Here is a 22,551-nt window from a genome sequence, read left to right as displayed (position 1 = left end):
CTTTTTTCCATCTATACCCTTCGCCTAGGACAACTCATAAAGTCCCATGGCTTCCAGTACCACCTATATACTGACGACACTCAGTTCTACCTCTCTGGCTCAGATGTCGCCTCTCTTCTGTCCAGAATCCCAGAGTGTCTGTCAGCCATATCCTCCTTCAACTCTCGCTTCACCAACGACCCAAGCTGCCATGTCGCCACCGCCACAGCTGCCGCCTCTCCAACCACCCAAGCTGCCGCCTCAACCACCCGAGTTGCCGCCTCACCACCACCAGAGCTGAAGCCGCACCACCATCAGTGCTGCAGCACACCGACCTCCTGTCTCTTCCCCATTATCTCAAAGAATGTAAGTCCGCAAGGACAGGGTCCCCTCCCCTCTGTACCAGTCTGTCATTGTAAATTTGTTTAATGTTAAAGATATCTATAACCCTGTATGTAACCCCTTTTTCACATGTACAGCACCATAGAATTAATGGTGCTATATAAATAAATAATAATAATAATAATAATAATAATAGGCGGTATCAATGACTGTAATGCAGATGTTGCAACTGACGCATTTTCCGTAGACGCCTGCTTGGCATAAAATTCAGTAACCTTTTCATATTCCTCTCTCCATTACTGTCTTATAACTTCCTTTACCATCTTATAAAATGCTTCAGTGATTTGTAAGACCTCATAATACCTGAGGCTGGGATGCTGCTCTCTACTCATTAACACATTCTTCCATACCTTCTTATCTAATCCTCCTTCTTTGAGATCGGAGGGTTCTTAATATGTGTTTTCTTTCATCGCTCCGCTATGGGTCGTCTCTGTCTTATGTGTGTTGACTGACTACTCCCACCCATTCTATCATCTGAATTCTGAGTGCGTCTGAGGGACATGTGTGTTTCTCGCTTGAGACAAGTTCCTATGGGGTTTTGAACAGTTGGATATGTGACTTTGAAAGCGGTATGTGCTCCTAATGTCCAAGGAAAGGGGTCTTCATTGATATTGTGATGTCTAGTTATTTTGACCACAGTGATATAGGAAGTTAGCTTAACAACTACCACTAGGGTACTTAACAGTTCTTGTATATCCAGAAACTGCGCAGTCTAAAAATACCAGATAAGTTGCTAGAATATCTGCTTCCACAACACTTTCGCTTTAAGAAAAAAATCATTTCAAAACTGTCTCACAGAAAAATGCAGTGACGTTAGTAAAACATTAACTAGAGAGTAACAATGGACTTTGGATCTCACACTATCAGAGATATCCGTACAAATGAAAGCAATCACCTTTTAAGGAATTCTCTCTCTACATGAATACATTGTAACAACTAACTTTACAATTCTAAAGTATGTAAAACAAAACCAGTTAACTAATCCTCTAACATACTGTATATATATATATATATATATATATATATATATATATATATATATATATATATATATATATATATATATATATATATATATATATATATCCCCTTAGTGACCGAGCCAAATTTTTTAATTCTGACCAGTGTCACTTTATGTGGTAATAACTCTGCAACGCTTCAACAAATCCCAGTGATTTTGAGACAGTTTTTTCGTGACACATTATACTTTATGATAATGGTAAATTTTGTTCAACATTTTTTGTTTATTTATAAAAAATATCAAAAATTTGAGAAAAATGTTAAAAAATTAGCAATTTTCTAAATTTGAATGATTATCCCTTTAATCCAGATAGTCATACAACAGCAAACCATTAATAAATAACATTTCCCACATGTCGGCTTTACATCAGCACCATTTGTAAAATGTTATTTTATTGTGTTAGCATTTTAGGAGGTTTAAAAATGTAGCAGCAATTTTTCATTTTTTCAAAGAAATTTACAAAATTTATTTTTTTAGGGACTTATCCATGTTTGAAGTGACTTTAGGGGTCCCATATATTGGGAAACTCACAAATGTGATACCATTTTAAAAACCGCACCCCCTGACATATTGAAAACTGCTGTTAGGTAGTTTATTAACCCTTCAGGTGCTTTACAGGAATTAATGGAAAGTGACATGACAGAAATGAAAATGTGTATTTTTACCACCTAAATGTTGGTAACTTCTAAACAGATTACTATAGCCGTCAGACTCTAAGGCCACTATTTGGTCATGAATTGCCATGGCAAACATCAGGACAACAAAATCATGATCTGAGGGCACCAATTGTGACAAAGAAGAAGCCCCCACACTCTGTTAACCATTTATAATGATGTAGTCACTATTGACAGCAGCATCTAATGGGTTAAACAGATTTAGATGGTGCAAATACTGATCGTGGCTGGTACAGCAAGTTGTCAGCTATAGTGTACAACCGACAGATGCTGGATTGTCATCTGTATGGGGAGGCTATTCTCTTATATCTCAGGTCAGTTAAAAGACGTATTGGCGGTCATTAAGGGGATATATATATATATATATATATATATATATATATATATTGTAGCATAGCGCCTACTACGTGTCTTGGGGGACACTCGCTTGGCACAAGATTCAAGCACTCAGGCACGATACCTCACATGAGTCTGGTTTATTAAACTGCATAAACCATATGATGTACAGTCCATTGCAATACAGCCACGAAACATCAGACAGTTCATGTAGCAGCAGGGCCGTATTTGCCACTAGGCACTTGAGGGCACATGCCTAGGGCGGGGACAATGCAGGGGGGCGGCACCTGAGCAAGTTTAATTTGTTTTGTTTTTTTTTAAAGTCCGGGGGTCCCCCCGCCCACCCACCTCAGTCCCAGCTGCTGCGGGGGGAGGGGGTCTCAAGCGCAAGACCACCATCAGGGCATTGCTGGCCTGACTACTGTATGGGGCAGAAATGGGTGCTGTACCTTTAAGCAGCAGCAGCCCAAGTGCATCAAGTCCTCCTGACGCCGGTCATGTCACACGCTGCGCGCTCTTCTTACTGTAAGAGCACTGGAGCAGACTGCAGAGAAGCAGGTAATGTTTGTGGGAGAAGATACTGAAGTCGGTGGTGAGCAGGGAGAGAAGGCGGGCAGTGTGTGAGGAAGCTGCAGAGAGAGGAGTGAGGTGAGAGAAGAGACGGGAGTCTGCTGATGTGAGTGAGTGAGGAGAGGGGATGAGAGGCTGGTAAGGAGCTGAGAGGCAGGAGAGGAGAGGCTGGAAAGGAGAGGCTGGTAAGGAGCTGAGAGGCAGGAGAGGAGAGGCTGGAAAGGAGAGGCTGGTAAGGAGATGATAGGCTGGTAAGGAGCTGAGAGGCAGGAGAGGAGAGGCTGGTAAGGAGAGGAGAGGCTGGTAAGGAGGAGAGGCTGGAAAGGAGAGGCTGGTAAGGAGATGAGAGGCTGGAAAGGAGCTGAGAGGCAGGAGAGGAGAGGCTGGAAAGGAGAGGCTGGTAAGGAGATGAGAGGCTGGTAAGGAGCTGAGAGGCAGGAGAGGAGAGGCTGGAAAGGAGAGGCTGGTAAGGAGATGAGAGGCTGGTAAGGAGCTGAGAGGCAGGAGAGGAGAGGCTGGAAAGGAGAGGCTGGTAAGGAGAGGCTGGAAAGGAGAGGCTGGTAAGGAGATGAGAGGCTGGTAAGGAGAGTAGAGGCTGGAAAGGAGATGAGAGGCTGGTAAGGAGAGGAGAGGCTGGTAAGGAGAGGAGAGGCTGGAAAGGAGAGGCTGGTAAGGAGATGAGAGGCTGGTAAGGAGCCGAAAGGCAGGAGAGGAGAGGATGGAAAGGAGAGGCTGGTAAGGAGAGGAGAGGCTGGTAAGGAGATGAGAGGCTGGTAAGGAGAGGAGAGGCTGGAAAGGAGAGGCTGGTAAGGAGATGAGAGGCTGGTAAGGAGCCGAGAGGCAGGAGAGGAGAGGCTGGAAAGGAGAGGCTGGTAAGGAGATGAGAGGCAGGAGAGGAGAGGCTGGAAAGGAGAGGCTGGTAAGGAGATGAGAGGCTGGTAAGGAGAGGAGAGGCTGGAGATGAAAGGCTGGTAACGAAATCAGAGGCTGGTAAGGAGCCGAGAGGCAGGAGAGGAGAGGCTGTTAAGGAGAGGAGAGGCTGGTAAGGAGGAGAGGCTGGAAAGGAGAGGCTGGTAAGGAGATGAGAGGCTGGTAAGGAGCTGAGAGGCAGGAGAGGAGAGGCTGGAATGGAGAGGCTGGTAAGGAGATGAGAGGCTGGTAAGGAGCTGAGAGGCAGGAGAGGAGAGGCTGGAAAGGAGAGGCTGGTAAGGAGATGAGAGGCTGGTAAGGAGAGTAGAGGCTGGAAAGGAGAGGCTGGTAAGGAGATAAGAGGCTGGTAAGAAGCTGAGAGGCAGGAGAAGAGAGGCTGGTAAGGAGAGGAGAGGCTGGTAAGCAGAGGAGAGGCTGGTAAGGAGATGAGAGGCTGGTAAGGAGATGAGAGGCTGGTAAGGAGAGGCTGGTAAGGAGATGAGAGGCTGGTAAGGAGCTGAGAGGCAGGAGAGGAGAGGCTGGAAAGGAGAGGCTGGTAAGGAGATGAGAGGCTGGAAAGGAGAGGCTGGTAAGGAGATGAGAGGCTGGTAAGGAGCTGAGAGGCAGGAGAGGAGAGGCTGGAAAGGAGAGGCTGGAAAGGAGAGGCTGGTAAGGAGATGAGAGGCAGGAGAGGAGAGGCTGGAAAGGAGAGGCTGGTAAGGAGATGAGAGGCTAGTAAGGAGAGGAGAGGCTGGAAAGGAGAGGCTGGTAAGGAGATGAGAGGCTGGAAAGGAGATGAGAGGCAGGAGAGGAGAGGCTGGAAAGGAGAGGCTGGTAAGCAGATGAGAGGCAGGAGAGGAGAGGCTGGAAAGGAGATGAGAGGCTGGTAAGGAGAGGAGAGGCTGGAAAGGAGAGGCTGGTAAGGAGATGAGAGGCTGGTAAGGAGCTGAGAGGCAGGAGAGGAGAGGCTGGAAAGGAGAAGCTGGAAAGGAGAGGCTGGAAAGGAGATGAGAGGCTGGTAAGGAGAGGAGAGGCTGGAAAGGAGAGGTGAGGCTGGAAAGGAGAGGCTGGTAAGGAGATGAGAGGCTGGTAAGGAGCTGAGAGGCCGGAGAGGAGAGGCTGGAAAGTAGAGGCTGGAAAGGAGATGAGAGGCTGGTAAGGAGCTGAGAGGCAGGAGAGGAGAGGCTGGAAAGGAGAGGCTGGTAAGGAGCTGAGAGGCAGGAGAGGAGAGGCTGGAAAGGAGAGGCTGGTAAGGAGATGAGAGACAGGAGAGGAGAGGCTGGAAAGGAGAGGCTGGTAAGGAGATGAGACACTGGTAAGGAGAGGAGAGGCTGGTAAGGAGAGGCTGGTAAGGAGATGAGAGGCTGGTAAGGAGCTGAGAGGCAGGAGAGGAGAGGCTGGAAAGGAGAGGCTGGTAAGGAGAGGAGAGGCTGGTAAGGAGAGGAGAGGCTGGAATGGAGAGGCTGGTAAGGAGATGAGAGGCTGGTAAGGAGCTGAGAGGCAGGAGAGGAGAGGCTGGAAAGTAGAGGCTGGTAAGGAGATGAGAGGCAGGAGAGGAGAGGCTGGAAAGCAGAGGCTGGTAAGGAGATGAGAGGCTGGTAAGGAGAGGAGAGGCTTGAAAGGAGAGGCTGGTAAGGAGACGAGAGGCTGGTAAGGAGCTGAGAGGCAGGAGAGGAGAGGCTGGAAAGGAGAGGCTGGTAAGGAGATGAGAGGCTGGAAAGGAGCTGAGAGGCAGGAGAGGAGAGGCTGGAAAGGAGATGAGAGGCTGGTAAGGAGAGGCTGGAAAGGAGAGGCTGGAAAGGAGATGAGAGGCTGGTAAGGAGAGGAGAGGCTGGAAAGGAGAGGCTGGTAAGGAGATGAGAAGCTGGTAAGGAGCTGAGAGGCAGGAGAGGAGAGGCTGGAAAGGAGAGGCTGGTAAGGAGATGAGAGGCTGGTAAGGAGAGGAGAGGCTGGAAAGGAGAGGCTGGTAAGGAGATGAGAGGCTGGTAAGGAGCTGAGAGGCAGGAGAGGAGAGGCTGGAAAGGAGAGGCTGGTAAGGAGATGAGAGGCTGGTAAGGAGCTGAGAGGCAGGAGAGGAGAGGCTGGAAAGGAGAGGCTGGTAAGGAGCTGATAGGCAGGAGAGGAGAGGCTGGAAAGGAGAGGCTGGTAAGGAGCTCAGAGGCAGGAGAGGAGGGGCTGGAAAGCAGAGGCTGGTAAGGAGATGAGAGGCTGGTAAGGAGAGGAGAGGCTGGAAAGGAGAGGCTGGTAAGGAGCTTTGGGGCAGGAGAGGAGAGGCTGGAAAGGAGAGGCTGGTAAGGAGGAGATGAGAGGCTGGTAAGGAGAGGAGAGGCTGGAAAGGAGAGGCTGGTAAGGAGATGAGAGGCTGATAAGGAGCTGAGAGGCAGGAGAGGAGAGGCTGGAAAGGAGAGGCTGGTAAGGAGATGAGAGGCTGGAAAGGAGAGGCTGGAAAGGAGATGAGAGGCTGGTAAGGAGAGGAGAGGCTGGTAAGGAGTAGCTGGTAAGGAGAGGCTGGTAAGGAGAGGAATGGCTGGAAAGGAGAGGCTGGTAAGGAGATGAGAGGCTGGTAAGGAGATGAGAGGCTAGTAAGGAGCTGAGAGGCAGGAGAGGAGAGGCTGGAAAGGAGAGGCTGGTAAGGAGAGGAGAGGCTGGTAAGGAGATGAGAGGCTGGTAAGGAGATGAGAGGCTGGCAAGGAGATGAGAGGCTGGAAAGGGGAGGCTGGTAAGGAGATGAGAGGCTGGTAAGGAGCTGAGAGGCAGGAGAGGAGAGGCTGGAAAGGAGAGGCTGGTAAGGAGATGAGAGGCTGGTAAGGAGCTGAGAGGCAGGAGAGGAGAGGCTGGAAAGGAGAGGCTGGTAAGGAGCTGAGAGGCAGGAGAGGAGAGGCTGGAAAGGAGAGGCTGGTAAGGAGCTGATAGGCAGGAGAGGAGAGGCTGGAAAGGAGAGGCTGGTAAGGAGCTCAGAGGCAGGAGAGGAGGGGCTGGAAAGCAGAGGCTGGTAAGGAGATGAGAGGCTGGTAAGGAGAGGAGAGGCTGGTAAGGAGAGGAGAGGCTGGAAAGGAGAGGCTGGTAAGGAGCTTTGGGGCAGGAGAGGAGAGGCTGGAAAGGAGAGGCTGGTAAGGAGGAGATGAGAGGCTGGTAAGGAGAGGAGAGGCTGGAAAGGAGAGGCTGGTAAGGAGATGAGAGGCTGGTAAGGAGCTGAGAGGCAGGAGAGGAGAGGCTGGAAAGGAGATGAGAGGCTGGTAAGGAGAGGAGAGGCTGGTAAGGAGTAGCTGGTAAGGAGAGGCTGGTAAGGAGAGGAGAGGCTGGAAAGGAGAGGCTGGTAAGGAGATGAGAGGCTGGTAAGGAGATGAGAGGCTAGTAAGGACCTGAGAGGCAGGAGAGGAGAGGCTGGATAGGAGAGGCTGGTAAGGAGAGGAGAGGCTGGTAAGGAGATGAGAGGCTGGTAAGGAGATGAGAGGCTGGCAAGGAGATGAGAGGCTGGAAAGGGGAGGCTGGTAAGGAGATGAGAGGCTGGTAAGGAGCTGAGAGGCAGGAGAGGAGAGGCTGGAAAGGAGAGGCTGGTAAGGAGATGAGAGGCTGGTAAGGAGCTGAGAGGCAGGAGAGGAGAGGCTGGAAAGGAGAGGCTGGTAAGGAGAGGAGAGGCTGGTAAGAAGCTGAGAGGCAGGAGAGGAGAGGCTGGAAAGGAGAGGCTGGTAAGGAGAGGAGAGGCTGGTAAGGAGAGGAGAGGCTGGTAAGGAGATGAGAGGCTGATAAGGAGAGGCTGGTAAGGGGAGGCTGGTAAGGAGATGAGAGGCTGGTAAGGAGATGAGAGGCTGGCAAGGAGATGAGAGGCTGGAAAGGAGAGGCTGGTAAGGAGATGAGAGGCTGGTAAGGAGCTGAGAGGCAGGAGAGGAGAGGCTGGAAAGGAGAGGCTGGTAAGGAGATGAGAGGCTTGTAAGGAGCTGAGAGGCAGGAGAGGAGAGGCTGGAAAGGAGAGGCTGGTAAGGAGATGAGAGGCAGGAGAGGAGAGGCTGGAAAGGAGAGGCTGGTAAGGAGATGAGAGGCTGGTAAGGAGAGGAGAGGCTGGAAAGGAGAGGCTGGTAAGGAGATGAGAGGCTAGTAAGGAGATGAGAGGCAGGAGAGGAGAGGCTGGAAAGGAGAGGCTGGTAAGGAGATGAGAGGCTGGTAAGGAGCTGAGAGGCAGGAGAGGAGAGGCTGGAAAGGAGAGGCTGGTAAAGAGATGAGAGGCTGGAGAGGAGAGGCTGGAAAGGAGAGGCTGGTAAGGAGATGAGAGGCTGGTAAGGAGAAGAGAGGCTGGAAAGGAGAGGCTGGTAAGGAGATGAGAGGCTGGTAAGGAGATGAGAGGCAGGAGAGGAGAGGCTGGAAAGGAGAGGCTGGTAAGGAGATGAGAGGCTGGTAAGGAGCTGAGAGGCAGGAGAGGAGAGGCTGGAAAGGAGAGGCTGGTAAGGAGCTGAGAGGCAGGAGAGGAGAGGCTGGAAAGGAGAGGCTGGTAAGGAGATGATAGGCTGGTAAGGAGCTGAGAGGCAGGAGAGGAGAGGCTGGTAAGGAGAGGAGAGGCTGGTAAGGAGGAGAGGCTGGAAAGGAGAGGCTGGTAAGGAGCTGAGAGGCTGGTAAGGAGCTGAGAGGCAGGAGAGGAGAGGCTGGAAAGGAGAGGCTGGTAAGGAGATGAGAGGCTGGTAAGGAGCTGAGAGGCAGGAGAGGAGAGGCTGGAAAGGAGAGGCTGGTAAGGAGATGAGAGGCTGGTAAGGAGCTGAGAGGCAGGAGAGGAGAGGCTGGAAAGGAGAGGCTGGTAAGGAGCTGAGAGGCAGGAGAGGAGAGGCTGGAAAGGAGAGGCTGGTAAGGAGATGAGAGGCTGGTAAGGAGCTGGAAAGGAGATGAGAGGCTGGTAAGGAGAGGAGAGGCTGGTAAGGAGAGGAGAGGCTGGTAAGGAGAGGAGAGGCAGGAAAGGAGAGGCCTGTAAGGAGATGAGAGGCTGGTAAGGAGCCGAAAGGCAGGAGAGGAGAGGCTGGAAAGGAGAGGCTGGTAAGGAGAGGAGAGGCTGGTAAGGAGATTAGAGGCTGGTAAGGAGAGGAGAGGCTGGAAAGGAGAGGCTGGTAAGGAGATGAGAGGCTGGTAAGGAGCCGAGAGGCAGGAGAGGAGAGGCTGGAAAGGAGAGGCTGGTAAGGAGATGAGAGGCAGGAGAGGAGAGGCTGGAAAGGGGAGGCTGGTAAGGAGATGAGAGGCTGGTAAGGAGAGGAGAGGCTGGAGATGAGAGGCTGGTAAGGAGATCAGAGGCTGGTAAGGAGCTGAGAGGCAGGATAGGAGAGGCTGGTAAGGAGAGGAGAGGCTGGTAAGGAGGAGAGGCTGGAAAGGAGAGGCTGGTAAGGAGATGAGAGGCTGGTAAGGAGCTGAGAGGCAGGAGAGGAGAGGCTGGAATGGAGAGGCTGGTAAGGAGATGAGAGGCTGGTAAGGAGCTGAGAGGCAGGAGAGGAGAGGCTGGAAAGGAGAGGCTGGTAAGGAGATGAGAGGCTGGTAAGGAGAGTAGAGGCTGGAAAGGAGAGGCTGGTAAGGAGATAAGAGGCTGGTAAGAAGCTGAGAGGCAGGAGAAGAGAGGCTGGTAAGGAGAGGAGAGGCTGGTAAGGAGAGGCTGGTAAGGAGATGAGAGGCTGGAAAGGAGATGAGAGGCTGGTAAGGAGAGGCTGGTAAGGAGATGAGAGGCTGGTAAGGAGCTGAGAGGCAGGAGAGGAGAGGCTGGAAAGGAGAGGCTGGTAAGGAGATGAGAGGCTGGAAAGGAGAGGCTGGTAAGGAGATGAGAGGCTGGTAAGGAGCTGAGAGGCAGGAGAGGAGAGGCTGGAAAGGAGAGGCTGGAAAGGAGAGGCTGGTAAGGAGATGAGAGGCAGGAGAGGAGAGGCTGGAAAGCAGAGGCTGGTAAGGAGATGAGAGGCTGGTAAGGAGAGGAGAGGCTGGAAAGGAGAGGCTGGTAAGGAGATGAGAGGCTGGAAAGGAGATGAGAGGCAGGAGAGGAGAGGCTGGAAAGGAGAGGCTGGTAAGCAGATGAGAGGCAGGAGAGGAGAGGCTGGAAAGGAGATGAGAGGCTGGTAAGGAGAGGAGAGGCTGGAAAGGAGAGGCTGGTAAGGAGATGAGAGGCTGGTAAGGAGCTGAGAGGCAGAAGAGGAGAGGCTGGAAAGGAGAAGCTGGAAAGGAGAGGCTGGAAAGGAGATGAGAGGCTGGTAAGGAGAGGAGAGGCTGGAAAGGAGAGGAGAGGCTGGAAAGGAGAGGCTGGTAAGGAGATGAGAGGCTGGTAAGGAGCTGAGAGGCCAGAGAGGAGAGGCTGGAAAGTAGAGGCTGGAAAGGAGATGAGAGGCTGGTAAGGAGCTGAGAGGCAGGAGAGGAGAGGCTGCAAAGGAGAGGCTGGTAAGGAGCTGAGAGGCAGGAGAGGAGAGGCTGGAAAGGAGAGGCTGGTAAGGAGATGAGAGACAGGAGAGGAGAGGCTGGAAAGGAGAGGCTGGTAAGGAGATGAGAGACTGGTAAGGAGAGGAGAGGCTGGTAAGGAGAGGCTGGTAAGGAGATGAGAGGCTGGTAAGGAGCTGAGAGGCAGGAGAGGAGAGGCTGGAAAGGAGAGGCTGGTAAGGAGATGAGAGGCTGGTAAGGAGAGGAGAGGCTGGAATGGAGAGGCTGGTAAGGAGATGAGAGGCTGGTAAGGAGCTGAGAGGCAGGAGAGGAGAGGCTGGAAAGTAGAGGCTGGTAAGGAGATGAGAGGCAGGAGAGGAGAGGCTGGAAAGGAGAGGCTGGTAAGGAGATGAGAGGCTGGTAAGGAGAGGAGAGGCTGGAAAGGAGAGGCTGGTAAGGAGACGAGAGGCTGGTAAGGAGCTGAGAGGCAGGAGAGGAGAGGCTGGAAAGGAGAGGCTGGTAAGGAGATGAGAGGCTGGAAAGGAGCTGAGAGGCAGGAGAGGAGAGGCTGGAAAGGAGATGAGAGGCTGGTAAGGAGAGGCTGAAAAGGAGAGGCTGGAAAGGAGATGAGAGGCTGGTAAGGAGAGGAGAGGCTGGAAAGGAGAGGCTGGTAAGGAGATGAGAAGCTGGTAAGGAGCTGAGAGGCAGGAGAGGAGAGGCTGGAAAGGAGAGGCTGGTAAGGGGATGAGAGGCTGGTAAGGAGAGGAGAGGCTGGAAAGGAGAGGCTGGTAAGGAGATGAGAGGCTGGTAAGGAGCTGAGAGGCAGGAGAGGAGAGGCTGGAAAGGAGAGGCTGGTAAGGAGATGAGAGGCTGGTAAGGAGCTGAGAGGCAGGAGAGGAGAGGCTGGAAAGGAGAGGCTGGTAAGGAGCTGATAGGCAGGAGAGGAGAGGCTGGAAAGGAGAGGCTGGTAAGTAGCTCAGAGGCAGGAGAGGAGGGGCTGGAAAGCAGAGGCTGGTAAGGAGATGAGAGGCTGGTAAGGAGAGGAGAGGCTGGAAAGGAGAGGCTGGTAAGGAGATAAGAGGCTGGTAAGGAGCTTTGGGGCAGGAGAGGAGAGGCTGGAAAGGAGAGGCTGGTTAGGAGGAGATGAGAGGCTGGTAAGGAGAGGAGAGGCTGGAAAGGAGAGGCTGGTAAGGAGCTGAGAGGCAGGAGAGGAGAGGCTGGAAAGGAGATGAGAGGCTGGTAAGGAGAGGAGAGGCTGGTAAGGAGTAGCTGGTAAGGAGAGGCTGGTAAGGAGAGGAGAGGCTGGAAAGGAGAGGCTGGTAAGGAGATGAGAGGCTGGTAAGGAGATGAGAGGCTAGTAAGGAGCTGAGAGGCAGGAGAGGAGAGGCTGGAAAGGAGAGGCTGGTAAGGAGATGAGAGGCTGGTAAGGAGAGGAGAGGCTGGTAAGGAGATGAGAGGCTGGCAAGGAGATGAGAGGCTGGCAAGGAGAGGCTGGTAAGGAGATGAGAGGCTGGTAAGGAGCTGAGAGGCAGGAGAGGAGAGGCTGGAAAGGAGAGGCTGGTAAGGAGAGGCTGGAAAGGAGATGAGAGGCTGGTAAGGAGAGGAGAGGCTGGAAAGGAGAGGAGAGGCTGGAAAGGAGAGGCTGGTAAGGAGATGAGAGGCTGGTAAGGAGCTGAGAGGCCGGAGAGGAGAGGCTGGAAAGTAGAGGCTGGAAAGGAGATGAGAGGCTGGTAAGGAGCTGAGAGGCAGGAGAGGAGAGGCTGCAAAGGAGAGGCTGGTAAGGAGCTGAGAGGCAGGAGAGGAGAGGCTGGAAAGGAGAGGCTGGTAAGGAGATGAGAGACGGGAGAGGGGAGGCTGGAAAGGAGAGGCTGGTAAGGAGATGAGAGACTGGTAAGGAGAGGAGAGGCTGGTAAGGAGATGAGAGGCTGGTAAGGAGCTGAGAGGCAGGAGAGGAGAGGCTGGAAAGGAGAGGCTGGTAAGGAGATGAGAGGCTGGTAAGGAGATGAGAGGCTGGTAAGGAGCTGAGAGGCCGGAGAGGAGAGGCTGGAAAGTAGAGGCTGGAAAGGAGATGAGAGGCTGGTAAGGAGCTGAGAGGCAGGAGAGGAGAGGCTGCAAAGGAGAGGCTGGTAAGGAGCTGAGAGGCAGGAGAGGAGAGGCTGGAAAGGAGAGGCTGGTAAGGAGATGAGAGACGGGAGAGGAGAGGCTGGAAAGGAGAGGCTGGTAAGGAGATGAGAGACTGGTAAGGAGAGGAGAGGCTGGTAAGGAGAGGCTGGTAAGGAGATGAGAGGCTGGTAAGGAGCTGAGAGGCAGGAGAGGAGAGGCTGGAAAGTAGAGGCTGGTAAGGAGATGAGAGGCAGGAGAGGAGAGGCTGGAAAGGAGAGGCTGGTAAGGAGACGAGAGGCTGGTAAGGAGCTGAGAGGCAGGAGAGGAGAGGCTGGAAAGGAGAGGCTGGTAAGGAGATGAGAGGCTGGAAAGGAGCTGAGAGGCAGGAGAGGAGAGGCTGGAAAGGAGATGAGAGGCTGGTAAGGAGAGGCTGGTAAGGAGAGGCTGGAAAGGAGAGGCTGGAAAGGAGATGAGAGGCTGGTAAGGAGAGGAGAGGCTGGAAAGGAGAGGCTGGTAAGGAGATGAGAAGCTGGTAAGGAGCTGAGAGGCAGGAGAGGAGAGGCTGGAAAGGAGAGGCTGGTAAGGAGATGAGAGGCTGGTAAGGAGAGGAGAGGCTGGAAAGGAGAGGCTGGTAAGGAGATGAGAGGCTGGTAAGGAGCTGAGAGGCAGGAGAGGAGAGGCTGGAAAGGAGAGGCTGGTAAGGAGATGAGAGGCTGGTAAGGAGCTGAGAGGCAGGAGAGGAGAGGCTGGAAAGGAGAGGCTGGTAAGGAGCTGATAGGCAGGAGAGGAGAGGCTGGAAAGGAGAGGCTGGTAAGGAGCTCAGAGGCAGGAGAGGAGGGGCTGGAAAGCAGAGGCTGGTAAGGAGATGAGAGGCTGGTAAGGAGAGGAGAGGCTGGAAAGGAGAGGCTGGTAAGGAGATAAGAGGCTGGTAAGGAGCTTTGGGGCAGGAGAGGAGAGGCTGGAAAGGAGAGGCTGGTAAGGAGGAGATGAGAGGCTGGTAAGGAGAGGAGAGGCTGGAAAGGAGAGGCTGGTAAGGAGATGAGAGGCTGGTAAGGAGCTGAGAGGCAGGAGAGGAGAGGCTGGAAAGGAGATGAGAGGCTGGTAAGGAGAGGAGAGGCTGGTAAGGAGTAGCTGGTAAGGAGAGGCTGGTAAGGAGAGGAGAGGCTGGAAAGGAGAGGCTAGTAAGGAGATGAAAGGCTGGTAAGGAGATGAGAGGCTAGTAAGGAGCTGAGAGGCAGGAGAGGAGAGGCTGGAAAGGAGAGGCTGGTAAGGAGATGAGAGGCTGGTAAGGAGAGGAGAGGCTGGTAAGGAGATGAGAGGCTGGTAAGGAGATGAGAGGCTGGCAAGGAGATGAGAGGCTGGCAAGGAGATGAGAGGCTGGAAAGGAGAGGCTGGTAAGGAGATGAGAGGCTGGTAAGGAGCTGAGAGGCAGGAGAGGAGAGGCTGGAAAGGAGAGGCTGGTAAGGAGATGAGAGGCTGGTAAGGAGCTGAGAGGCAGGAGAGGAGAGGCTGGAAAGGAGAGGCTGGTAAGGAGAGGAGAGGCTGGTAAGAAGCTGAGAGGCAGGAGAGGAGAGGCTGGAAAGGAGAGGCTGGTAAGGAGAGGAGAGGCTGGTAAGGAGAGGAGAGGCTGGTAAGGAGATGAGAGGCTGATAAGGAGAGGCTGGTAAGGGGAGGCTGGTAAGGAGATGAGAGGCTGGTAAGGAGATGAGAGGCTGGCAAGGAGATGAGAGGCTGGAAAGGAGAGGCTGGCAAGGAGATGAGAGGCTGGAAAGGAGAGGCTGGTAAGGAGATGAGAGGCTGGTAAGGAGCTGAGAGGCAGGAGAGGAGAGGCTGGAAAGGAGAGGTTGGTAAGGAGATGAGAGGCTTGTAAGGAGCTGAGAGGCAGGAGAGGAGAGGCTGGAAAGGAGAGGCTGGTAAGGAGATGAGAGGCAGGAGAGGAGAGGCTGGAAAGGAGAGGCTGGTAAGGAGATGAGAGGCTGGTAAGGAGAGGAGAGGCTGGAAAGGAGAGGCTGGTAAGGAGATGAGAGGCTAGTAAGGAGATGAGAGGCAGGAGAGGAGAGGCTGGAAAGGAGAGGCTGGTAAGGAAATGAGAGGCTGGTAAGGAGCTGAGAGGCAGGAGAGGAGAGGCTGGAAAGGAGAGGCTGGTAAGGAGCTGAGAGGCAGGAGAGGAGAGGCTGGAAAGGAGAGGCTGGTAAGGAGATGAGAGGCTGGTAAGGAGCGGAGAGGCTGGAGATGAGAGGCTGGTAAGGAGATGAGAGGCTGGTAAGGAGCTGAGAGGCAGGAGAGGAGAGGCTGGTAAGGAGAGGAGAGGCTGGTAAGGAGGAGAGGCTGGAAAGGAAAGGCTGGTAAGGAGATGAGAGGCTGGTAAGGAGCTGAGAGGCAGGAGAGGAGAGGCTGGAAAGGAGAGGCTGGTAAAGAGATGAGAGGCTGGAGAGGAGAGGCTGGAAAGGAGAGGCTGGTAAGGAGATGAGAGGCTGGTAAGGAGAGGAGAGGCTAGAAAGGAGAGGCTGGTAAGGAGATGAGAGGCTGGTAAGGAGATGAGAGGCAGGAGAGGAGAGGCTGGAAAGGAGAGGCTGGTAAGGAGATGAGAGGCTGGTAAGGAGCTGAGAGGCAGGAGAGGAGAGGCTGGAAAGGAGAGGCTGGTAAGGAGCTGAGAGGCAGGAGAGGAGAGGCTGGTAAGGAGAGGAGAGGCTGGTAAGGAGGAGAGGCTGGAAAGGAGAGGCTGGTAAGGAGATGAGAGGCTGGCAAGGAGCTGAGAGGCAGGAGAGGAGAGGCTGGAAAGGAGAGGCTGGTAAGGAGATGAGAGGCTGGTAAGGAGCTGAGAAGCAGGAGAGGAGAGGCTGGAAAGGAAAGGCTGGTAAGGAGATGAGAGGCTGGTAAGGAGCTGAGAGGCAGGAGAGGAGAGGCTGGAACGGAGAGGCTGGTAAGGAGAGGAGAGGCTGGTAAGAAGCTGAGACGCAGGAGAGGAGAGGCTGGAAAGGAGAGGCTGGTAAGGAGAGGAGAGGCTGGAAAGGAGAGGCTGGTAAGGAGATGAGAGGCTGGTAAGGAGCTGAGAGGCAGAAGAGGAGAGGCTGGAAAGGAGAAGCTGGAAAGGAGAGGCTGGAAAGGAGATGAGAGGCTGGTAAGGAGAGGAGAGGCTGGAAAGGAGAGGAGAGGCTGGAAAGGAGAGGCTGGTAAGGAGATGAGAGGCTGGTAAGGAGCTGAGAGGCCGGAGAGGAGAGGCTGGAAAGTAGAGGCTGGAAAGGAGATGAGAGGCTGGTAAGGAGCTGAGAGGCAGGAGAGGAGAGGCTGCAAAGGAGAGGCTGGTAAGGAGCTGAGAGGCAGGAGAGGAGAGGCTGGAAAGGAGAGGCTGGTAAGGAGATGAGAGACAGGAGAGGAGAGGCTGGAAAGGAGAGGCTGGTAAGGAGATGAGAGACTGGTAAGGAGAGGAGAGGCTGGTAAGGAGAGGCTGGTAAGGAGATGAGAGGCTGGTAAGGAGCTGAGAGGCAGGAGAGGAGAGGCTGGAAAGGAGAGGCTGGTAAGGAGATGAGAGGCTGGTAAGGAGAGGAGAGGCTGGAATGGAGAGGCTGGTAAGGAGCTGAGCGGCAGGAGAGGAGAGGCTGGAAAGTAGAGGCTGGTAAGGAGATGAGAGGCAGGAGAGGAGAGGCTGGAAAGCAGAGGCTGGTAAGGAGATGAGAGGCTGGTAAGGAGAGGAGAGGCTGGAAAGGAGAGGCTGGTAAGGAGATGAGAGGCTGGTAAGGAGCTGAGAGGCAGGAGAGGAGAGGCTGGAAAGGAGAGGCTGGTAAGGAGATGAGAGGCTGGTAACGAGCTGAGAGGCAGGAGAGGAGAGGCTGGAAAGGAGAGGCTGGTAAGGAGCTGATAGGCAGGAGAGGAGAGGCTGGAAAGGAGAGGCTGGTAAGTAGCTCAGAGGCAGGAGAGGAGGGGCTGGAAAGCAGAGGCTGGTAAGGAGATGAGAGGCTGGTAAGGAGAGGAGAGGTTGGAAAGGAGAGGCTGGTAAGGAGATAAGAGGCTGGTAAGGAGCTTTGGGGCAGGAGAGGAGAGGCTGGAAAGGAGAGGCTGGTTAGGAGGAGATGAGAGGCTGGTAAGGAGAGGAGAGGCTGGAAAGGAGAGGCTGGTAAGGAGATGAGAGGCTGGTAAGGAGCTGAGAGGCAGGAGAGGAGAGGCTGGAAAGGAGATGAGAGGCTGGTAAGGAGAGGAGAGGCTGGTAAGGAGTAGCTTGTAAGGAGAGGCTGGTAAGGAGAGGAGAGGCTGGAAAGGAGAGGCTGGCAAGGAGATGAGAGGCTGGTAAGGAGATGAGAGGCTAGTAAGGAGCTGAGAGGCAGGAGAGGAGAGGCTGGAAAGGAGAGGCTGGTAAGGAGAGGAGAGGCTGGTAAGGAGAGGAGAGGCTGGTAAGGAGATGAGAGGCTGATAAGGAGAGGCTGGTAAGGGGAGGCTGGTAAGGAGATGAGAGGCTGGTAAGGAGATGAGAGGCTGGCAAGGAGATGAGAGGCTGGAAAGGAGAGGCTGGCAAGGAGATGAGAGGCTGGAAAGGAGAGGCTGGTAAGGAGATGAGAGGCTGGTAAGGAGCTGAGAGGCAGGAGAGGAGAGGCTGGAAAGGAGAGGTTGGTAAGGAGATGAGAGGCTTGTAAGGAGCTGAGAGGCAGGAGAGGAGAGGCTGGAAAGGAGAGGCTGGTAAGGAGATGAGAGGCAGGAGAGGAGAGGCTGGAAAGGAGAGGCTGGTAAGGAGATGAGAGGCTGGTAAGGAGAGGAGAGGCTGGAAAGGAGAGGCTGGTAAGGAGATGAGAGGCTAGTAAGGAGATGAGAGGCAGGAGAGGAGAGGCTGGAAAGGAGAGGCTGGTAAGGAAATGAGAGGCTGGTAAGGAGCTGAGAGGCAGGAGAGGAGAGGCTGGAAAGGAGAGGCTGGTAAGGAGCTGAGAGGCAGGAGAGGAGAGGCTGGAAAGGAGAGGCTGGTAAGGAGATGAGAGGCTGGTAAGGAGCGGAGAGGCTGGAGATGAGAGGCTGGTAAGGAGATGAGAGGCTGGTAAGGAGCTGAGAGGCAGGAGAGGAGAGGCTGGTAAGGAGAGGAGAGGCTGGTAAGGAGGAGAGGCTGGAAAGGAAAGGCTGGTAAGGAGATGAGAGGCTGGTAAGGAGCTGAGAGGCAGGAGAGGAGAGGCTGGAAAGGAGAGGCTGGTAAAGATATGAGAGGCTGGAGAGGAGAGGCTGGAAAGGAGAGGCTGGTAAGGAGATGAGAGGCTGGTAAGGAGAGGAGAGGCTAGAAAGGAGAGGCTGGTAAGGAGATGAGAGGCTGGTAAGGAGATGAGAGGCAGGAGAGGAGAGGCTGGAAAGGAGAGGCTGGTAAGGAGATGAGAGGCTGGTAAGGAGCTGAGAGGCAGGAGAGGAGAGGCTGGAAAGGAGAGGCTGGTAAGGAGCTGAGAGGCAGGAGAGGAGAGGCTGGTAAGGAGAGGAGAGGCTGGTAAGGAGGAGAGGCTGGAAAGGAGAGGCTGGTAAGGAGATGAGAGGCTGGCAAGGAGCTGAGAGGCAGGAGAGGAGAGGCTGGAAAGGAGAGGCTGGTAAGGAGATGAAAGGCTGGTAAGGAGCTGAGAGGCAGGAGAGGAGAGGCTGGAAAGGAGAGGCTGGTAAGGAGATGAGAGGCTGGTAAGGAGCTGAGAAGCAGGAGAGGAGAGGCTGGAAAGGAAAGGCTGGTAAGGAGATGAGAGGCTGGTAAGGAGCTGAGAGGCAGGAGAGGAGAGGCTGGAAAGGAGAGGCTGGTAAGGAGAGGAGAGGCTGGTAAGAAGCTGAGACGCAGGAGAGGAGAGGCTGGAAAGGAGAGGCTGGTAAGGAGAGGAGAGGCTGGAAAGGAGAGGCTAGTAAGGAGATGAGAGGCTGGTAAGGAGAGGAGAGGCTGGAAAGGAGAGGAGAGGCTGGAAAGGAGAGGCTGGAAAGGAGATGAGAGGCTGGTAAGGAGAGGAGAGGCTGGAAAGGAGAGGAGAGGCTGGAAAGGAGAGGCTGGTAAGGAGATGAGAGGCTGGTAAGGAGCTGAGAGGCCGGAGAGGAGAGGCTGGAAAGTAGAGGCTGGAAAGGAGATGAGAGGCTGGTAAGGAGCTGAGAGGCAGGAGAGGCTGCAAAGGAGAGGCTGGTAAGGAGCTGAGAGGCAGGAGAGGAGAGGCTGGAAAGGAGAGGCTGGTAAGGAGATGAGAGACAGGAGAGGAGAGGCTGGAAAGGAGAGGCTGGTAAGGAGATGAGAGACTGGTAAGGAGAGGAGAGGCTGGTAAGGAGAGGCTGGTAAGGAGATGAGAGGCTGGTAAGGAGCTGAGAGGCAGGAGAGGAGAGGCTGGAAAGGAGAGGCTGGTAAGGAGATGAGAGGCTGGTAAGGAGAGGAGAGGCTGGAATGGAGAGGCTGGTAAGGAGATGAGAGGCTGGTAAGGAGCTGAGAGGCAGGAGAGGAGAGGCTGGAAAGTAGAGGCTGGTAAGGAGAGGAGAGGCTGGTAAGGAGATGAGAGGCTGGTAAGGAGATGAGAGGCAGGAGAGGAGAGGCTGGAAAGGAGAGGCTGGTAAGGAGATGAGAGGCTGGTAAGGAGCTGAGAGGCAGGAGAGGAGAGGCTGGAAAGGAGAGGCTGGTAAGGAGCTGATAGGCAGGAGAGGAGAGGCTGGAAAGGAGAGGCTGGTAAGTAGCTCAGAGGCAGGAGAGGAGGGGCTGGAAAGCAGAGGCTGGTAAGGAGATGAGAGGCTGGTAAGGAGAGGAGAGGTTGGAAAGGAGAGGCTGGTAAGGAGATAAGAGGCTGGTAAGGAGCTTTGGGGCAGGAGAGGAGAGGCTGGAAAGGAGAGGCTGGTTAGGAGGAGATGAGAGGCTGGTAAGGAGAGGAGAGGCTGGAAAGGAGAGGCTGGTAAGGAGATGAGAGGCTGGTAAGGAGCTGAGAGGCAGGAGAGGAGAGGCTGGAAAGGAGATGAGAGGCTGGTAAGGAGAGGAGAGGCTGGTAAGGAGTAGCTTGTAAGGAGAGGCTGGTAAGGAGAGGAGAGGCTGGAAAGGAGAGGCTGGCAAGGAGATGAGAGGCTGGTAAGGAGATGAGAGGCTAGTAAGGAGCTGAGAGGCAGGAGAGGAGAGGCTGGAAAGGAGAGGCTGGTAAGGAGATGAGAGGCTGGTAAGGAGAGGAGAGGCTGGTAAGGAGATGAGAGGCTGGCAAGGAGATGAGAGGCTGGAAAGGAGAGGCTGGTAAGGAGATGAGAGGCTGGTAAGGAGCTGAGAGGCAGGAGAGGAGAGGCTGGAAAGGAGAGGCTGGTAAGGAGAGGCTGGAAAGGAGATGAGAGGCTGGTAAGGAGAGGAGAGGCTGGAAAGGAGAGGAGAGGCTGGAAAGGAGAGGCTGGTAAGGAGATGAGAGGCTGGTAAGGAGCTGAGAGGCCGGAGAGGAGAGGCTGGAAAGTAGAGGCTGGAAAGGAGATGAGAGGCTGGTAAGGAGCTGAGAGGCAGGAGAGGAGAGGCTGCAAAGGAGAGGCTGGTAAGGAGCTGAGAGGCAGGAGAGGAGAGGCTGGAAAGGAGAGGCTGGTAAGGAGATGAGAGACAGGAGAGGAGAGGCTGGAAAGGAGAGGCTGGTAAGGAGATGAGAGACTGGTAAGGAGAGGAGAGGCTGGTAAGGAGAGGCTGGTAAGGAGATGAGAGGCTGGTAAGGAGCTGAGAGGCAGGAGAGGAGAGGCTGGAAAGGAGAGGCTGGTAAGGAGATGAGAGGCTGGTAAGGAGAGGAGAGGCTGGAATGGAGAGGCTGGTAAGGAGATGAGAGGCTGGTAAGGAGCTGAGAGGCAGGAGAGGAGAGGCTGGAAAGTAGAGGCTGGTAAGGAGATGAGAGGCAGGAGAGGAGAGGCTGGAAAGCAGAGGCTGGTAAGGAGATGAGAGGCTGGTAAGGAGAGGAGAGGCTGGAAAGGAGAGGCTGGTAAGGAGACGAGAGGCTGGTAAGGAGCTGAGAGGCAGGAGAGGAGAGGCTGGAAAGGAGAGGCTGGTAAGGAGATGAGAGGCTGGAAAGGAGCTGAGAGGCAGGAGAGGAGAGGCTGGAAAGGAGATGAGAGGCTGGTAAGGAGAGGCTGGTAAGGAGAGGCTGGAAAGGAGAGGCTGGAAAGGAGAGGCTGGAAAGGAGATGAGAGGCTGGTAAGGAGAGGAGAGGCTGGAAAGGAGAGGCTGGTAAGGAGATGAGAAGCTGGTAAGGAGCTGAGAGGCAGGAGAGGAGAGGCTGGAAAGGAGAGGCTGGTAAGGAGATGAGAGGCTGGTAAGGAGAGGAGAGGCTGGAAAGGAGAGGCTGGTAAGGAGATGAGAGGCTGGTAAGGAGCTGAGAGGCAGGAGAGGAGAGGCTGGAAAGGAGAGGCTGGTAAGGAGATGAGAGGCTGGTAAGGAGCTGAGAGGCAGGAGAGGAGAGGCTGGAAAGGAGAGGCTGGTAAGGAGCTGATAGGCAGGAGAGGAGAGGCTGGAAAGGAGAGGCTGGTAAGGAGATGAGAGGCTGGTAAGGAGAGGAGAGGCTGGAAAGGAGAGGCTGGTAAGGAGATAAGAGGCTGGTAAGGAGCTTTGGGGCAGGAGAGGAGAGGCTGGAAAGGAGAGGCTGGTAAGGAGGAGATGAGAGGCTGGTAAGGAGAGGAGAGGCTGGAAAGGAGAGGCTGGTAAGGAGATGAGAGGCTGGTAAGGAGCTGAGAGGCAGGAGAGGAGGGGCTGGAAAGGAGAGGCTGGTAAGGAGATGAGAGGCTGGTAAGGAGAGGAGAGGCTGGAAAGGAGAGGCTGGTAAGGAGATAAGAGGCTGGTAAGGAGCTTTGGGGCAGGAGAGGAGAGGCTGGAAAGGAGAGGCTGGTAAGGAGGAGATGAGAGGCTGGTAAGGAGAGGAGAGGCTGGAAAGGAGAGGCTGGTAAGGAGATGAGAGGCTGGTAAGGAGCTGAGAGGCAGGAGAGGAGAGGCTGGAAAGGAGATGAGAGGCTGGTAAGGAGAGGAGAGGCTGGTAAGGAGTAGCTGGTAAGGAGAGGCTGGTAAGGAGAGGAGAGGCTGGAAAGGAGAGGCTGGTAAGGAGATGAAAGGCTGGTAAGGAGATGAGAGGCTAGTAAGGAGCTGAGAGGCAGGAGAGGAGAGGCTGGAAAGGAGAGGCTGGTAAGGAGATGAGAGGCTGGTAAGGAGAGGAGAGGCTGGTAAGGAGATGAGAGGCTGGTAAGGAGATGAGAGGCTGGCAAGGAGATGAGAGGCTGGCAAGGAGATGAGAGGCTGGAAAGGAGAGGCTGGTAAGGAGATGAGAGGCTGGTAAGGAGCTGAGAGGCAGGAGAGGAGAGGCTGGAAAGGAGAGGCTGGTAAGGAGATGAGAGGCTGGTAAGGAGCTGAGAGGCAGGAGAGGAGAGGCTGGAAAGGAGAGGCTGGTAAGGAGAGGAGAGGCTGGTAAGAAGCTGAGAGGCAGGAGAGGAGAGGCTGGAAAGGAGAGGCTGGTAAGGAGAGGAGAGGCTGGTAAGGAGATGAGAGGCTGATAAGGAGAGGCTGGTAAGGGGAGGCTGGTAAGGAGATGAGAGGCTGGTAAGGAGATGAGAGGCTGGCAAGGAGATGAGAGGCTGGAAAGGAGAGGCTGGCAAGGAGATGAGAGGCTGGAAAGGAGAGGCTGGTAAGGAGATGAGAGGCTGGTAAGGAGCGGAGAGGCTGGAGATGAGAGGCTGGTAAGGAGATGAGAGGCTGGTAAGGAGCTGAGAGGCAGGAGAGGAGAGGCTGGTAAGGAGAGGAGAGGCTGGTAAGGAGGAGAGGCTGGAAAGGAAAGGCTGGTAAGGAGATGAGAGGCTGGTAAGGAGCTGAGAGGCAGGAGAGGAGAGGCTGGAAAGGAGAGGCTGGTAAAGAGATGAGAGGCTGGAGAGGAGAGGCTGGAAAGGAGAGGCTGGTAAGGAGATGAGAGGCTGGTAAGGAGAGGAGAGGCTGGAAAGGAGAGGCTGGTAAGGAGATGAGAGGCTGGTAAGGAGATGAGAGGCAGGAGAGGAGAGGCTGGAAAGGAGAGGCTGGTAAGGAGATGAGAGGCTGGTAAGGAGCTGAGAGGCAGGAGAGGAGAGGCTGGAAAGGAGAGGCTGGTAAGGAGCTGAGAGGCAGGAGAGTAGAGGCTGGTAAGGAGAGGAGAGGCTGGTAAGGAGGAGAGGCTGGAAAGGAGAGGCTGGTAAGGAGATGAGAGGCTGGCAAGGAGCTGAGAGGCAGGAGAGGAGAGGCTGGAAAGGAGAGGCTGGTAA

The 22,551-nt window shown here is 54.4% G+C and overlaps 1 protein-coding gene across 1 annotated transcript in view; it reads left to right on the top strand.

Annotated features, from left to right (window-relative positions):
• Positions 1–22,551, top strand: part of ANKRD33B (ankyrin repeat domain 33B) — a 1,522,421-nt gene that overhangs the window by 798,902 nt on the left and 700,968 nt on the right. The gene's annotated exons all lie outside the window — the stretch shown is intronic.

Source organism: Ranitomeya imitator, chromosome 6, assembly GCF_032444005.1.
Source record: "Ranitomeya imitator isolate aRanImi1 chromosome 6, aRanImi1.pri, whole genome shotgun sequence".
Taxonomy (NCBI): domain Eukaryota; kingdom Metazoa; phylum Chordata; class Amphibia; order Anura; family Dendrobatidae; genus Ranitomeya; species Ranitomeya imitator.
The sequence above is the reverse complement of the archived record's forward strand: the minus strand, read 5'-3'. Positions and strand labels throughout refer to the sequence as shown.